Source organism: Sinohyriopsis cumingii, chromosome 12 (genome assembly GCF_028554795.1).
Source record: "Sinohyriopsis cumingii isolate HCF-2022 chromosome 12, ASM2855479v2, whole genome shotgun sequence".
In the NCBI taxonomy this organism is placed as follows: domain Eukaryota; kingdom Metazoa; phylum Mollusca; class Bivalvia; order Unionida; family Unionidae; genus Sinohyriopsis; species Sinohyriopsis cumingii.
The window spans coordinates 79,948,007-79,963,518 of NC_142972.1; positions in this window are offsets into that span (position 1 = coordinate 79,948,007).

The following is a 15,512-nucleotide window of genomic DNA, read 5'->3' on the forward strand; positions in this document are numbered from 1 at the left end:
CCTATAGCTAAGCAGCTATCAATGAAAGCTATAGGAGTTATTCGCGATAAGGTTATAAATAATGTTGGTTCTGCTACGAGTAAAGCATACGACGCCATCAAAGATAGAATACTGAGATTAGTGAGGCGAAAAAGCCAGCTGCTAAATTACCTAGTACCACTGAGATGCCGGGTGATATTAGCAAGATAATAAATAATGCAGCTAATCAAAAACTAGCATCATTGGCACCAGTGCAAGTACAACCTTTACCACCGCAGCAAGAAATAACTAGTACTAGCGCATACGGAGGTCGTCTTCGTTTTAGACGGTAAAATATTTTTATTATAAAAATGTTCTCGCGGATATCTAATGACACTTTTAGATTAGATGAACCAGCAGAGAGAGATGATTCAGTGTGAGACTATCAGTATTGTTCGTATGACGCGATAACGCCAAATAGTAGCAATAGAATTGAGTTACAAGTACAGGATACAACAAGATATTTTTTGCCACATGAAGCATTTATCGAGGTTGTTGGTAAGATCGTGAGAAACGATGATACCAATTATGCTGCAGATGTTAAGGTTGGATTAGTCAACAACGGTATTATGGCATTATTCAAGAGCGCCGCATACATGATTGATGGAAAAGAAATTGAATCAGTTAGCGATAACATCGATGTTGCAACCACGATCATAGGTCTAGCAAGATACTCAGATGATTTTACTAGATCAGCTGGTCCTAGTATGATGTTTACCAAGGATAATTCCGATGTTACTGATGTTAATCCATTTAAACTCGTGCAATTAGTTGTTGGTGCTGCTGCTGATGCGGTGGCTGGAGTAACAATAGATAAACCAACTGCAGCCTTCCCGGTGGCTTATGATTCTAATACTAATTATAATCTTGGATTTAGGGCGCATAAAGATATGTTAGAGGGTGATGATAAAAGATTTTCATGTGCTATCCCGTTGTCGCATATATTTGGATTCTGTAGAGATTTCATAAAGGTTATTTTTGGAGCCAAACACACGGTTGTCTTTTATAGAAAAGGTGATAGTAACGACGCTATCTGGAGGACGGGAGCTGCAGATAATAATGGTAAGGTTGTATTAGAAAAATTGACTCTATGGATGCCTTCGATGACGCCATCGATAGAAAAAGAATTTGTTATCTTTCATGAATCAGGGTGGTAAATCAGTGATGTCGTGGTTGACAACATTCACAGATAGCATTCAGAGCAACATCAACGGTAATTTTACTTGGCATATAGCATCTCAGCAGGGTGTTTCTGCACCAAGACACATCTTTGTAGCTCTTCAACTCGCTGAGCGACTAAATAATCAACTTCGAACTCACATGATTTTTGATCATTTTAATGCTAGTGATGTATCACTAAGAATAAACGGACATCAAGAACCAGTTGAAGAAATTCAAATTACGCAAATAACTCAATTGCACGTGGTTATCATCATTTGTGGAGCTATATGGGTCGATATCAAAATATTGATACTGGATTGCAAATATCTCAGTTAGATTTTAAAAAATTCTACCCAATTTATTACTTTCCACTGGAACATATGGATCTACTAAAACAATCTGTCGTCGATATACATTTTAAGGCCAGAATAAATAAGGCGAATGCTGCTGATGCATTCAGAGCTGTTGCTGTTATACTCAGCGATAGGACTATGATACTTGAGGGTACCGACAGCAGAATGAGAATCATCGATGCTCCTGTGGAAAAAATGTGATTTAAATCAATCGCGTTATCTATAAAATGTACGAGCATGTTAGTGTGACTCTGACTCCGAGTCAGATAAAAAAGCTTCAATCAGATACAACAAAAAAATGTGGGACAAAATTAACGCCAAAGCATGATCAGATTCAAGGTGGACCAAATAAATTATCTATAACTAAAACGCAACAAAAACATTTCAGTAAAGCTAAATTATCTAATACCGGAGTACAAATTACACTATCTCCGGCCGCTATAAAAGATACGATTAAAATAGGTGGATTTTTCCCACTATTAGCTGCAATACCAGCACTACTTGCAGCAAAAGCTGCTGCGTTACCTGCGATAGCAGCTGCTGCTGCACCGGCGTTAGCAAAAGCTGCTGCGTTAGGTGCTGCTGGAGCGGCGGGTAAAAAAGTTTTCGAAAAAATCACTGGTGGGAGATATAGCAAAAGAAAGGACGAGGTTACCGGTTACCAGGAACACCCCCGTCATGGTACGGAAAAGGCCTTCGACTACCAGGAACACCCCCGTCATGGTACTGAAAATAATGACACCGATGTCAAATTATGATCTAATTAAGGCTGCTAAAAAACTAAAAATAAAGTTTTTCAGAGGAGTATTTATGCGAGATCAGTTACCAGCGCATCCAAATAAATACGAAACAGGGATCATAAATCTTGATAACAGCACAGGACCAGGTACTCATTGGGTAGCATATGCTATTAATCCACACGAGATTATTTATGCTGACTCATATGGATTAGCCCCACCCAGAGAATTTTTAAATTATGTATCTCAGTTAAATACTCCAACGTGGTATTCTACGCTACCAACACAAACACTAGCTGATCCTCCGATATGTGGCAATGAGGCAACAAATGTTCTTGCAGCGATATCTAACTCTGATAAACCATATCATAAAACAATCCACGAGTACACGTCAGATAAATTAAATCAAAAACAAAAGTATAATGGTTGATATTTATGGTAGATCTCTGCTAACAAGAACAATAAAAAAAATATTAGGAAAAGAAAAATTAGATACCGGTGATTTATCTAAGTACGCAACAAAGGATGTTATTAATAACCTTTTATCGCTAGCAGAAGCAGATCCTGGTGAGGTTGCTGTTTTTCAGGATGAACACGGCAAGCTAAAAACAAGTAACATTAAAATAGGTGATATAATCAAACGAAATGAATATGATACTCACGTAGGTGATTTTAATGTCATTAAAGAAAATATTAAAAAGGTTAATGAAGATATTGAAATTTTAAGTAATTTAACAGGGAATATAAATAATTTAGTGCGTCAAAAAATCGATATATCATTATATGATGGAGAGGTTCGTGATATTAATGTAAAACTTAATAATCGTGTGAAAATCACCGGTGATACAATGTTAGGAGAAATTAATATGAATAAAAACAAAATATCTTCACTAGGAGATCCAACAGAAGGTGAAGACGCTGTGACAAAAAAATACGTTGATGATGTAGATTTAAGATTACGTGGTCTACAAGAAGAATATAATCAGCATCTAGGCACATACGCAGCTTTTACAAGTTTTAGAAGAAATACTTTAGAACTAAACAAAACATCTATTGAATTTTTTGGAAAACCACCTGTGGTTAGTATAAAGCTCGCAGAAATTAAAAATTTACTTGATAATGTGGTTCGTGTGGTAGCATCATCTTCATCTGCAACGTGGACAACAGCGGATAATAAAATAAAATATACTCCAGCTGTTACTGGCATATACAGATTATCAGTAATTAGTCCAATGAAATTTAGAGTAATTATAGCTGGATTATCAATTGAATCTCCTCACCCAGTAACAGTTGAATTACAAAAAGATACTGAAGCAGTATTTGAATTACAGCCAATTGATAATATTTTATTTGGAGCAACTTACTCATACGTGTTAGAATTTCTAGTTAATAAATAAATGGAATACAGATATAATCAGGTTCGTGCATGGCAGATGTCGTTGAAGAGTATCATCGACGTCTATCAGGTAAAAGTAAAAAAATATCAACGACGATTAATAATAATCGATGTTACCGTTTATTCTGTCTCAGCGGTAATAGCTGGTGCTGAAATAATATTATCTGCGTTAACGATGACCGCCCCTGTGGTTATCACTGTAATTGTTTCTACAACCACTACGCTAGCTGGTGTATTTGGTATCATAACAAAAAAGATATCTTCGTGCACCAACGATAAATTAGCCGCGTATAAAGATAAACTAAATACAGCAACAGCAGCGTACTCGAAATTATCTTTGCTGCTATCAGAGAGTCTCAACGACGGCGTTATTTCTGATGCAGAGTTCGCACTAATATCCAAAATTTACAATCAAGCGATGAAAGATATCAATATAAATAATGACCGAACTACTGCAGCAGATTGCGACGAACACTGCAACGACAAGAACGACGATGATCTCAGCTAGTTCAACTAAGCCCGAGTTTAGCATTATTTTCCCCACTCCTATCTCTATCAGCGAAATAGCACTAGCTCAGTTGCGCTTCTATTACAGCTGGCCTAACATTAGATCAAAAACATTTGGTGGGCTACAATCAAATAATTCTTTTGTTTTTGCTTATACAAATAAACCTGATAACACCCCTGATTGGAATGTGGTTGGATTACCAACAGGTAGCTATCAGAGCTCATGCATAGAATAAAAAATATAACAGGAACCGATCCCGGAATAAAGATATCTGTGCATGAACCAACGTTAAGATCAATCATTGAAATAAATTCAAATTATCAGATTGATATTTATGCGAGTTCAATAAGAACCGTACTAGGTTGGCCAGAAATTAAACCACCAACACCACCAACACCACCAGAACCTAAAAAATCTGATGTTATTACAGATAGAAGATCTTATCATGATCTTTCACACCCAAAAATTCATCATGAGATTTTATTTGATATAAAAGACTTATCTGATGGAGATTTTTACAGTTTTATAAATACAAAAAATGAATCTACCTTTCAATGGACTTTTACTGATGAGCATAAAAAAATGGAAAAATGACAGTGATATCGGTTACTTTAGATGATGTTATTGAGGTATTTAAATATCTGAATCAAATTCATGAACAACAATTAAAAATGTTGGATGCAACTTTTACTGAGTGTGTTTTTGATGTATCAAACTCATGTGATGAAATTATCAAACACATAGAAATACTGAATAAAATTGCGCTCAATATGGAACGTCTTAATACACGATTAATTCAGATGATAATTTATGGTGCTGATGTAACGGGAAGAAGTAAAGATAGATTTTTAGCCGTGTATTCATTAACTGAAGAAACATTACCAAATTTTAAATTACCTGGATACAACGTAGATGAAATGAAAACATCTCTCACTAAAACCATTGATGAAATGTTTCCTAAATTACACGTCGCATGGAGAAAAAAATTACCACCACCAGCTATTCTTAAGCGCGATAACGCTGAGGATGGTACCGGTAGGCATATTTCACCTGAGATAGTTAATATAACCAACGTCATCGCGGTTAATCTCAATTGTGAAATCATTGAAAACAGCTACGTCGCTGATGCATCAGTGTCAGATCAAGCAAAACAAGGATTCGTTTTGTATTCGTTTTCACCAAAAGATCCACCAGGATTTTTGCTAATACAAGAACCAATCAATCCCGTTTATCTTCGATGTCATTATAATTTGCTACAGCGAGTAAATTTTTCCCTGACTGATCAATCCGGACATTTACTTGATCTACGTGCAGAAACTCTGAACATAAATTTATTGATAAACTCATAAGTAAAAAAAAATATTTTTATTGATTTTATTTTTTTCTTTAAAAAATCAGCAAATTTGACTGTTTTAGTCAATTCTTTGACTGTTTTAGTCAATTTTTGACTATTTTAGTCGATTTTACCCAATAGATAGGTTGAGTAAAATACCTGATTCTCTAATTGATTTTAATTAAATAAAACACAAAAGTCAATAAATACCGATAAAAATCACCAAAAATCAGTAAAATTAGCTCAAAAGTCAACAAAATTAACTCAAAAATCAGTAAAAAATACATAATTTTTCGCTGATTTACTGGCTTTTACTGACTTTTGTGTTTTATTTAATTAAAATCAATTAGAGAATCGGGTATTTTACTCAACCTATTTAAAGGGCAAAATCGACCAAAATAGTTAAAAATCGACCAAAACAGTCAAATTTTCTGTCAAAAAACAGAAAATTACAGAAAATAATAAAAAAAGATTTATATAAAATAAATAAAAATTTATTGGTTTTCACCATCTATCAGCTTTCTCAGTTGTCTTGCACGTGTATCTATCATTTTTTTAGATTCGTATTCATCAGACAGCGCTGATCGAATCTTTTCAACAGCGCTAGCTAATGGAGCAAAATCGCTTATCTCAGCTTCATCAATGTTGATAAGTGATCTATACATCGCAGATTGAATCTTTTATATGAATCTGTATTCAGACGACAGAGTGTATCTACCCTGTTGTTTGTGTTGTATTATGGTATCAAAATCCGCAGCAATTTTATCAGAATCTAGATGATCTGATAGTGGTATTTCTTTGATTTTTAGTATTTCAATGGATTTAATTATTTCATCAATATTTTTCTGATTCATTGTTTATAAATAAATTATTTATCTAATATAAGAGGAAAATAACTAAATTTGATCCATGATCCAAATTTATAAGAAAAAGATGATTTATATTTTCCTTCTGCAACATTTCGTATTACAGCTGAATTAATATCAAAATGTTTACCAGCCAAATACATGGATTGGAAATATAACTCTTCATTGGTTTCTGTATTTATTGATTTAACCGCTCTGGAAATTCTTCGTCCACCTGTATCACCTTTTGCAGAATTTTCACTTTGTGTTATTGCCTGAAGGTTATCTATAGAATTATTTAATTTATCTCCATCAATATGATCGATTACCAGACCATACTTAATTGGTCCGTGAAAACATTCGTAAATAAATCTGTGATTTCGATAATTTAATTTACCGATGATAAACTGAAGGTAACCATAATCTGCAATGTCTAACTGTACCATCAGCTGATGCTTCGTAGTTATTATAGATTGGATGTCTCCTGTATATAGGATTCATCATACTAAGTTCCATTTGTTTAAATCAAAATTTATCTGAGAACCTATTTAAATAATCCTCTTCGCATTTGATAGCAATACTACTATCAGGTGATTTTTATCATAGTGTCTTTTTAGTTCTCTATATTTTTTCCGCCACATTGCACAGATATTCTAGTTTTTCCTCTGATTCCAATATTACATCTGATGCATCTTGTTGGTCCAACCCCACCTCGTTTTATATAAGCTAAATGTATTCCGCAGTATTCTTTTCTGCACGATCTATCACAGCAAGTAAACGAGCCAACCATGAGCCATTTGCACTTGTTCATTATTATTTAAATATTTGTTTAAAATATAATATGTTATTCGATCTTGATGAGGTAGAATATATTATTCCTGAAGTAGATCAAGCTAAAAAAAGAGTTCTACGATGACGGAGCAGCTCATGTGTGGTCAACGTGGAGAGCAGCTGATATTGATAATACTATGAACGATACGCGAGCTAAAAAAATAATTGATTCACTCAGTAATGATAAATTTATATTCAGAATAAAATTTATTGTGAACAATAAAAACGACGTTTGGATTACACGTGATAAACGCGATCCAATAGTCGGTGGAAAAAATCTGTCACGGTAAGTAACAATTCTAGACCAGGATTACTAACAGGCATTGATAAACCATACTACGTACGAGCTTATCCTGTAGCAGCTGTTGTTTATGGCATTTACAGATTAAATAAACCCGCCGTTGAGAATCTTGCTAAGACGAAAATGTCGGTAAAACTAAATTGTGTAGCTGAGCGAGTGATAGAACACTTTACAAATGCGCGACGTGGAAACGGTTTAACAGATTTACGGCGAGAAAAAATAAATACGTGGGCCGAATCAGTTGCTGATGGTACATCAATAAATGATGTTGCTACGTTATCAGCGAAATTAAAATTTCCTATAACAGTAAAAACGCTATAGGGTGAGATATTATACTCATCCGCGTACAAATCCAAAGGAGCACCTATCGAGATAATTGATCATAATTCTCATGCTTGGAGTAAATCAGTAACAATTTTCCTCGAGAACGTAATATTAAATTCTATCCTGAAAACTTATTTGATTTTATTTATAAAATAAGTAAATCAGATCCTGTATCTGTTTGGTTGTTTTTTAGTGATGAGAAATACGATCATTTTGTCAGGCCTAACGGAGATATGTATCGAAGTGAATCTTTACATGATTCAATGAAGCGATAGCAGAAAAATACTCAGTAAATAAAGATTTACTTGTTAACTGCTTTACTATTCCATCTGTTGTTGCTCACGCAGCAAGAGAGAAAAAGTCGTGGAAATCAACTAGAAAAGAATTTCTTAAAGATATTCAAGATAGTTGCATTGAGTACGGTCATGGTGGATTATGGAACACAGATTATAATTTTATTAATATGATTTCATTTGACATGATAGCATGTTATCCAGGTAGTTTTTTAGGATACGGCGAGTGCAATAAATATTTCAATCAATTTGGTCATCCTACCGACGAGATGACAAGAGTATCTATTAACGGTCCGTTGCCAGAGTTTTCATTAGCAGGATTTGCTACAGTTGTATCATTTAAGTTTGCTGCAGGATTACATAAAATATGTTATCTTTGGTTTGGTAAACATTTTTCAGAACAGCGATGGGTCCCAATAGTGCTATTGAGATATATGCTAGATTCTGCGATATTAACGTCGTTGACGCTCAGCGAAGCAATTATTTCATATCAGAAACAAATTGATGTTTGGCTACCAACAGAGCACGATGATGCAAAAGATCTGGGAAGAAAAATAATTGGTAAATGTACTCAAGGTGGTGCTTATGATCACCAGCGGCATCATTGTAGATTGATTATGGATGAGGCTGAATTAGATTTTATAATTGGTGATACAGCAGAGAGGGGTATATTTTGTAGTAGAGAGGATATTTATTTATCTGATGGAAAAAAATTAGGTACCGTGGTTAGTTTTCTTGAAGGAGAATCACCGCAGTGTACTCATTTAAGATCGTCGATGTTAGCTTATGCGAGTATAAATTTATTATCGATGATAAACAGATTTCCTGAGACCGCAGTCAGAGTAGCTACTGATTCATTTTATATTGATAAAAAATATTTATCAGAGTTAGAAAAATTAACCGGAGATGGTTCATGGGGTACGTGGCGAGTAAAAGATGAGAGTATTTTATATTACTGTGAAAATGCTGATGTAATTGCTGAAGAAAAATACTACTTAGATAGCGTTCTAGAAGCATCAACAGCACCAAATGTGTATGATCCCGCCGCAAGATATAAAATGGTTTATATAAATGGACCAGATGATTCAGGAAAAACAACTAGAATGATATAATTATTTTAAAATTCTGATGTAATTGTGCTGACGCCAACACATCGATTAGCAAGAGAGATGAAACAGCGTGGAGCTAATTCGTGCACGTATCACAGTTTTTTCAAATACAACGGTGGTACGTGGAGTCTATCTCGAATGGGAGAAAAATATATAAATAAAGTTATTATTTGGGATGAAATTTGTACAGTATTTGTTGGTGTATTAAAAATGTTTCTCGATTGGCTGCTAACAAAAAATGTTGCTATAATTATGTGCGGTGATCACGGCCAACCAAATCCTATTGATGGTGAATCACCACATAATTGGTTGAATAATTTTGTTGATTACTATGAATAGGTTGACACCGATTACAGATCACTTGATGACAGATTAAGTGAATTTAAAAAACTAATTCGATTAAAATCTAATAAAATTCAACGTTGTGTGATGCGTGAGGTAATTCCAGAAACATCAATGAAAGATTTTTTATCAACGTGGACACCAAATGATCTGATAGTTGCTAGCAGAAAAATAATTCGAGATGTACTTCAACAAAAACTATTTAAATTACATCAGGAAAAATTTCCATTATTACCTGTACCGTTATGTTATAGACCAACTAATACTAGATTGCAAAATATTGATGTTGATATACCTGGACGAGGGAAGCAGAATTTAGCATTAAATGATATTGTTACCGTCGATATTAATTTAGCTGAAGAAGCCCTAAACACAACAAAATCACCTTGGACCCTAGGATATGCTATGACTATTCATTCTTCACAAGGATTAACTATTTCTGATACTCGAGTTTGGATCATCGACGACTACATCGAATGGTCCAATTTGGTATATTTATCTGTTTCTAGAGTGAGAAAAATATCTCAATTGGGTAGAATTATTCTAGATAGATCGATTATCAACGACGAAACAAACGAGTACGTGATAAGAACAAAATTATTTAGTTATAAACAATTTGATAAAAAAAATGATTATGAATTTGATTTGGATGTAGATTTTATTTTATCACTGAAAGAGAAACAGGGTAATCACTGTTCCGGTTGCAATTGTATTATGACGTGGACTTATCAAAAAAATGATTCCAGACAATTTACCGTAGACATAATAAATAATAATCTAGGCCATAATAGAGAAAATGTTACTCTGGCGTGTTTAGAATGTAATCGACGCGGAATTGATTATCTAAGTGATTGAGGAGGTAACTGAGTATCAAACGGAATTACTTGTAATTCCTCACGTGTAAAACCGCGCTGAGGAGCAAATATATCAAGCATATAAATTGCTGGTCTACCTGATGATCTCGTCACAGATACTATTCTGTGTGTTGTTACGCTCCAAATAGGATCTGTTGCTCTTTTTCTGCCTCCCTCAGCCTCACCTGGTTTATATAAATATCTAACAATAACATCACCTAGTACCGGTCGAGTTGAAAAATCTTTCCTACGGATTGGTATAAAATCTTTTTGTATAGCAACCGACGGTTTCATTGATATCGCTCTTGTTGGTTCATTATTTATTGCTGATGTAACACTTGGTAACCTAGTGACCCAGTCATTGGATCTTTTATTTTGAATAAATTCCATAGCATACTGATAACCAAATAGTCGCTCAGCTAGTGTTTTATTAAATCTCTAAAAATTAGCCTGGTCGTTGTGAATATTAACCTTTCCACGTCTTATTTTTACATTTTTCTGTTTCATTAAATAAGTAACAGCACCAAGAAACTCTCTTCCTGGATCAACCTGAAGTAATCTTGGCCACGTTAACGGACCTCGTTGATATATTTTTTCAAATGCGTTAGTAACCTCAGTTGCTGTTTTAGTTATTAGCGGCTCACCTTCTTTGTATCTGCTAGCAATATCAACAACGGTTAATACATACTTGTAGATTTTATCATTAACTGTATCATGTGGTAGAAACATTATATCAGCCTGATGAACTTCATTTGGTACGCTGACATCAAAGTGTGCGTATTCTATTAGGTGGTGGTAAATAAATCTGCCATATAGCCTGTTTAGCTAACCACGCAGCAGCTACTGATGATTTCACCTTAGCAGCTTTTGCTAGTTTTTTAATTGCTGATTTACCTTTCCAAAATCCAACAGGAGAATAATAAATTTCTTCCATAATATTAATTACCAGCACCTAGAACTAATTTACCTTTCATAGCAGTATTAATTATCCAACTAGCCAATCTTTCTTTGATGGTTTTATTTTTTATAGAATTTAATGTATGAATCAATTTTACGTCAGCTAGATGTCGTTGTTGTAGATCTTTACTTCTATAAGCGATATCATGAGCTAAGCACGCTCGATCAATTGCATTTATAGGATCCTCGCCAGGATTCGGTTGATCCTGATTATTTAATCTGATATCGAGTCGTGTTCCTGGTCCGCAGTAATTATATCCTGGTAAGTGTTTTTCTCCGGGATATTTTGCCCAGGGTGTTCCTGGTAACGATGATAATTTTGCTGTAACATCACCTCCGTATCTTCTTCGTTTTTTTTAATCGTTGATTTCTGGTCCGATGAAGAGAATCTAAACTTTTTTGTACCACATATTTCACATGTACCAGTAACAGCTGATCTATTATTTTTTGTAACAACCGTAGCTAGATTCACCGTTGGTGTACGCGTTCTACATCTCACACAATATAAATCCATAATATAATTATATCATGAATGTAATTGATTTTTCGGCTACAAAAAAATCTGTTCCAGTCAAACATCATGCTGCGTTACCAAATTCAATCAGAATGATAATCATAGGACCATCAGGGTCAGGTAAAACACAGTTGTTGCTAAATCTGATAATGAGATGGTTGAAGTGGGATAAATTATATTTGGTTGCACCATCCGTAGATGATCAACGATGTTATCATGTATTAAAAGAGTTTAATGAGAACGCAGCGTTGCTAAATAACGGTGAGAACGTAATTGATTTTATAACAGATGTGGAAGAAGCACCATCAGTTGATGATCTGAATGGATCGATAAATAATTTAGTAGTCTACGAGGATGTGATGTTAGATAAACAATCTAATCCAGCCAGAATTTTCTCACGTGGACGACATAAAAATACTGATGTAATTTATGTAACTCAGAGGTATACTCAGATTCCTAAAGTGATCAGGGACAATTGTGACATGCTAGCGGTCTTTAACGGCGTATGTACACATACACTAAGAAATATTCATCAGACGTGGTGTAGCGGCGACATGGATCTGAATAAATTTAAAAATTTCTTTAGTCGAGCTCAATCTACCCCATATGGATTTGTCACAGTCAATTTATGTGATCCACGAACTAGATATCGAATAGGTCTAGATAGGATATTTTGATGCATCAGTGCTAAAACTTTTCATTTAAACACGATAGCAGCAGGGAGGCGTCTACCAACAGTTAGTCGTCTAAAATCTAAGCAAAAAAATAAATAGAGTCATATACACTTTATTCTGCAGCTATGCTTCGAACTAAGAGTTAATTCCCAGGTTGGGGTTCAACAACGATAAAACTCTCCCAGGAAGCTTTTATTTGATAAAATAAACCTTTCTACGGATTAGATTTCTGTGGAAGCTTTGTTTTTTTGTCGGAATCCTTAAGTCTGTTCGCCCTCTCTGCTGCTGGTCACACATCCACACGGTTACGTGTACAAATACAGCTCAGTTATTTCTAGATCTTTCTGTTATACAGAAATATATGTATTTTAAATCTAACTTTGTCAAAGGCTGAAATATATACGACATACGATTATTTTAATACGACGTGTTCTGGAAAATGGAAAATAAATCCACGTCGTAGTTACTTGTAGGAAAATCTTACGTAGGTAACTTTATAATAATTTCTGAAACATATATCAGTAAGATTAGAACATAGCGCAGTGGTAGCGCAGCTAATTCTCATACTTAAGGGCTGGCGTTCGAATCTCGTGACTAACATACTGTCGACGGTGGCGATACGAAGATGGGATTTCACCTCGTTGAACAACGTGGTGAGTGCGTTTTTCACTCTCTGTTAAAGAATTTATGGATCCTCCAAAAATAAATCGTAGCGTGATTTATCAATCTCACTGAAGGGTACCCAACATAAAAACATTCAGAAAGAATGTCAGCCAGAAAGAAAAGCCTCATGGGGTGCCGAGAAGACCATAAGAAAAATCTCACAAAAAGACCCTATGAATGATAACCGCTCATTATACTACGGTTTAATTGTTGTTATTTTTTAAAATTTTAAATATATAATTTTTAATATAATGAACTTTTACAATATGAATGATATTATTTCTAGGATTAAAAAAGTTAAAAATAAAGGTTTAAAAATATTTGATAAACTAGATCCTGAGAAAATTATTTGTGATTTTAAATCATTACAAGAAGGTAAATTCTAAGACAGATATAACACCAGCTGAGTACAAATTCATTAAGCAGATTTAGAAAGCTATGATCCAATCATTGGCTGCGGTGGACGGAAATTGATAAATTCGTCTGACTTTCACGTTCGAGAAAACTAGATGAGACTTTCTCACGAATACGAAACACTAAAGAAATTATAAACACACCTTGAGGCAGCTGAGAAAGATTATGTCAGATCTTGAAAACAAAAGCGCTGTCATTAGTGAAAGTGATGTCAGTGACTGTAGCAACAACGTCACTTATGAAATTAATGAAAGTTAGGTAAAAATTCTGTCTGTAAATTTTTGTGTGATTTGTATCTTAGTTTTTGGTACTTGACCCATCAGTCTGAAGAATTAGACAATATTTTTTGAAGCTGATCTAATTCAATACAAGAATGTGCATAATTCATGATCTGATCTCTATCACACGTAATGATAATAATATGTTCTCTCTGTAGCTCATTTAATTGTTCCTGCGTCAACAACATTTTTTGTATTGCCGTATTCGTCAATCATTATATTAACACTGAATTGTACTGTATTGACTGTGGGCGGTGTCATTATTGTTCTGATGGCGTTTTCAATTACCTCTTTGTCGTTTATAAACACTCTCACATGTTGGTACATTGTATATACAGAATACCTCTTGATTAAATAATTAATTGTAAAACACTCTAAAAAATATATTTATGATTAAAAATCGTTAAGATCTTACGTAGAGATTTATATTCAAATTTACATTTCTTAATTTAATTAAGTGTCCGGTTTGGTCAGTAAGTTTGAAATGTAACATTGATAATAACGAATTATGACATTGCAGATAAACAGGATTAATATGTTCTTGTACAATCAAATCCAGGAGGTACTTGCGGTGTAAATGTATATAAAATATATCCTTGTTGAGCTTGATTAGATTTTTCAAGATCTATTTGATAGCTGCCATCAATTGCATCATATACAAGATTCACTGCAATCGTTGAATTTATATTTACCATTCCTGGTGAAATATGTCTGCCTTCAATGTATGGATCAATGTTATGTCTGAGAATATCTTCTGGTGGTGATGTTTTATCCATGACACAACAATTTTCGGAAAGATTTTGTTGATTGATTTTTTAGTTCGTCGGCATGCAGTCATGGCAGTACAAATGTTGGTAATTTTATAATAATTGGGAAATTGTTGTTTAAGATTCACTCTTTGATATGTATATATATCTTCATAGATTACAGAGTCAATAATAATTGAATTAGTATAGTCGAGGTCTGAAGTAATTTGATTTAGATGTATCGTTTTAATGATTTGTTGTTTTACGTCGTGATTGTAATATTGTGTGACACAAGAAAATAAGTTTTGTTGGGTCGCGAATGTAGCTAGGAATTTCAGTATAATTTTTGACATTAAATAAATCTTTTGGTGTGGAAGGAATTTCAACCAAACCAGCACCATCAATAAATAATTTTTTGGTAGGTTAGAATTTTAAAAATCATATTCAGCGTAATAATATACATTATTCCACGGATATCTTTTTCGATATTGTGGAGTTGTTATAAATATTTTATATCTGTGAGAAATTCTTTAACTTTGATTCTGGTGGACCTTTATACTCTGGAGGAATTTCATACCAACCTAAAACAGACCGGCTTGACGATTGATAAATATCTACAACATGATCTTGCGAATATATTTCTATTGCAGCTGATAAAGTTGGTTCGTGAACTAGATTCGATTCCGCTCTGGAATTCATCGTTTATTTTTTGTTCAATTTGACACCTACCTGTTAGAATTTCAACATGCCTATCAGGAGTTCCATCAGCTTTATTTTTATTTGCAAGTACGAGCGAAGTATTCGCTTGCCATCCATCAAATGATTTTGATCTGATATTTGGCCAGCTGTGATAAACTCGTA